The sequence below is a fragment of the Pollicipes pollicipes genome, unplaced genomic scaffold (genome assembly GCF_011947565.3).
Source record: "Pollicipes pollicipes isolate AB1234 unplaced genomic scaffold, Ppol_2.1 Scaffold_7262;HRSCAF=8765_pilon_pilon_pilon, whole genome shotgun sequence".
NCBI lineage: Eukaryota > Metazoa > Arthropoda > Thecostraca > Pollicipedomorpha > Pollicipedidae > Pollicipes > Pollicipes pollicipes.
In genome coordinates, this window is record NW_023597055.1 from 12,263,296 (window position 1) to 12,267,077 (window position 3,782).

The following is a 3,782-nucleotide window of genomic DNA, read 5'->3' on the forward strand; positions in this document are numbered from 1 at the left end:
CCAAGTTGAATGGAAGTCTTGCATTGTGTTGATGACTGCATCAGCTCGGTTCGTACGCCGGGGTGTTGCTTTCGAGATTAGTTCCGGAAAATGCTACATTTGTCCCTTTCCGATCGACTGCTGGCCTTGCTATGAATCGAACAGTGTTGAGATGTGGATGTTATTTATAGACGGCACACGGGTCTACACAGTGCAACTGAGTCATTATCCCTTAATGGGCTTAATGGGCTTAATGGGCTGCCGAGATCTGACATCAATCCCAACATAGCTCTAAACTAGTTGCATGGTTTTCGCACGAGCACACACAATCGATCACTCACATCGATGCGCACTTTTTCCAGTGCGATTGCCCGTCCCTTTTCCAGTGTGATCGCCCGTTCTTTTTCTAGTGCGATTGCCCGTCCTTTTTCCAGTGCGATTGTCCGTTCTTTTCCAGTGTGATCGCCCGTTCTTTTTCCAGCGCGATTGCCCGTTCTTTTCCAGTGCGATTGCTCGCTTTTTCAGTGTGATTTTCCGAACTTATTTCTTCACGATTGTCCGTTGTTTTCTGAAATACGTTGAAATACGTTGATATCGTCTCACTACGGCACCTGGTCGCCAAAATCCGGGACCGGTTTCCACTTACCAATTGGCTGTGTCTGTCAAGCTGACGGTTTTGCCCACCCCATGTTACGCCGACGGCTTCTGTGTGTACATGCCACGCGTGCCACGTGTTGGTCAGCAGCGTCACATTCGTGGAACGAGCACGGTGCGCTGCGGCGCCAGATCTGAAAGGTCGATGACCTTTATGTTTGAAAAACACACAGCTCGCAGCGGTTGGTGATGTTGACCTTTGCGCCGACGGCGATGAGACGTTGCCGTTTTTCTGAGGGTGGATTGGAGCAATAGTAAAGGAGCTACAGCCTTGGGTGCTTCTGAATGGCTAGTTAACGGGGCGCCGGCAATGTAGTGGTTAACTGCGTTAACCATTGCGTGTCTGGGAAACTAGAGGCACAGGGTTCGATTCCCCGCGGTGCCCGCCTTTCCTGCCAGGGTGAGAGGCAGGCGACACCGTATAGCCTCAGTAGCTGAGTCGTAAAGTCGCAAGGTAAAACGTCGTAAAGCCCCAATGACACACAAGGGTTAGTTAACATGGTGTTTTGGGGATATGCATATATGAAGAGCATTGGCATGGGTAACTCAGTGAACAGTTGCACGAATATTCTAAACCTTTATATCGCTAAGTTCACAGCTAACCACTGTATCTTTTGGGCTTTTGAAATCTGATTCAAACGCTTTTAAAATCGTGGCCTGGTGACCTAAAGTTTCGTACCTATCCTCTCCTTTGGAAGACACCCACCGTATCTCGTAGATGAACAAAGCATTCGACGTGATTCGTTTCTTATTTTTTTGCTAAGGAAAAACTACAACGTTTAAGTTATTTTTTAATGCTAATAGCTTTTCTCTCTGGTCCGGCGTGACCGGTCTATGTGATCGATTCACGGGAAATACAAATTGTAGCCTTCAACCAACTAGCAGAAACAGCTGATAAAATTTCATCAAGATTTGATGCAGCCAGCCAGTTTTTGGGTTGGCAGAAAGCCGACACGGAACCGGCGGCTGGCCAGCTAGCCGATTATGTGAACATGTGATGCCTTACAACTATTGCAAGGTTTCAAAAGTTGTTTTCTGTTTAAGAGTGTAAGTGTTTGTATATCCTAGAATATTTCCAAATCAAGTTAGATTTATCCCAGAATCCCCATAACGTGATCAATTTCCCAGCATGACTGTTATATCATAACGATTTTTTTACAGAAAGGCCTATAACTAGCTGCTTTAATTCCAATTTGTATTCCAGATACTTCCCTTACGTCTGGTAATTTTCCGAAAAGCTAAGCTACATGGACATGTTTTGGTTTAAGTGGCAGTTAAGGTGCGATATCAAGCAGTTAGTTAAATCATACGATATCCACGCAGCTTGACATGACCTCATTTTTTAAAAATACTACGATTAACTTTTATTTGAAAATTATGGCCTTCATGCACGAATACAGCTGCGTGTGCCTGTGGGGTTATGCAGGTAATGATGCTGGATGCCTGTCATCATGCTGAAGTAAGCTTTGGCCAAAAATGCTATGAGAGTTTGCACAATATGCCTTACAGTTTCTCCAACCAGCTGTGCAAGAATCACTACCAGAGAATATGCAACTCTCACTGCATCTCACTTTGGCAAGGAACCAGTCTGTGCTCGGCCATAAGCTGCTCGCCGCATCTGTCACACATTGGTGCGTTGGCTGGCCAGGAGAAACGAGCGGGTTGCGTGTGTGTGGCCCAGCCTCAGCCTACAGGGAAAGACCTACATCCATCTGTTATTACGGTGTGACATCTCCCACTGACAGATGAGGCGTTCCAGCTCCTTGAGGGAGCTACTGGTGGCACCTCATCGTCCCTGCCATTCTCTACGCTTGCAATCGCTGTGAGTTTGATGAAAGTTACGCGCTGATGTAGAAATAAAAAGTGGGGAGGGGGGACAGGCTTACCGTTACAATTGCTACCCGGTTTGCACGTTTGTTTCCGGAAATTCCAACACGACTGGGAATCCACATAAACGCAATACAAGGGCCCTGACAGTTCGCAAGCAAGACCCAGCCCCAGATTGAGCAGACCAAGAGATCGTGGCCGCTCGAACTCGAGACTAGGTCTGGAGATAAAGTGAGCTCATAAAATCAGGCGGGATCAGAGCGTCTTTTTCGCAACGATATCGCGAGAGCTGCAGTACTGTGAGGATGACTAACAACTCAGCCGAAAACACAGTCATTTGAGGCGGAAAATGATTGTCCGAGTGACCTTGCCACCACAGACAAAAGCACACCCAGTCCCAGCAGCTCCCTTTGAGATCCATCCGCGAGAATCTTGAAAGAACCGCCGTACAAGGCCACTCGCGACGTACCATGCTGCACGGACTTCAACTCGGATATGGATCCTTTCTCGTGCTGGTGCGGGCGCGGGTCACACGTCGGAGATGATGATTCCCGCGATGAGTGATGCTGATACGTTGGCATTGTCATGATCCTGTGAATCAGTGCACGGCAGCCTTCCGCATGAAAGCTCTGATGCGCAGACATATTGGCCCTGAAGAGCTTTCCCTCCCCTTCAAAAAGGAACGAGTGAGCGACCGCGAGAACCAGTCTTGCGCCGGATGAGTCGAGAACTGCGTTGTTTTTTTTTTTACCGCGTTATTCAACGGAAGCCTGATGCCTGAAATCCAGAGGTGGCTTCTTAGCTTCCACAAACATGTTGGCAGAACGTGACGTCCGTAACCCTCCAGCTGCGATATGAACACAGGGGTGGTGCACAGAATCCGGTCAGGATTTTTCAAGGTCAGAGTTCGTGCACTGTTACCTACGCAACCGGAAGTTCATACAGCTGCTTTTTGCGTTGGGAAAATGGATACGATTCGTCAAGCCCCATTGTGCTATCCTGCCCATACACCTGCAGCTGTCTCACTGCGATGCTGTTGATGACGTCGAACACCAGACGGCAAAGTCATCGACAAGTAGCGATCGATCGATATTCGTTGGCACGCAGTCAAGCGTATCATTTATCAGTATACCAAAAATGGATACACTGATGATGTCACCTTAAAGAGTATCATTCAACAACTCAAAAATCTCAGACATGGCTCCGCCTGTTCGAACGAAACGCAATCTCTCTGCAGAAAGATGACAACGAAGAGTCTCATCGCCACGCAGGCCATGGGACTCGATGGTCACGCAGGCCACACCTGAGAACCTTAAACAACT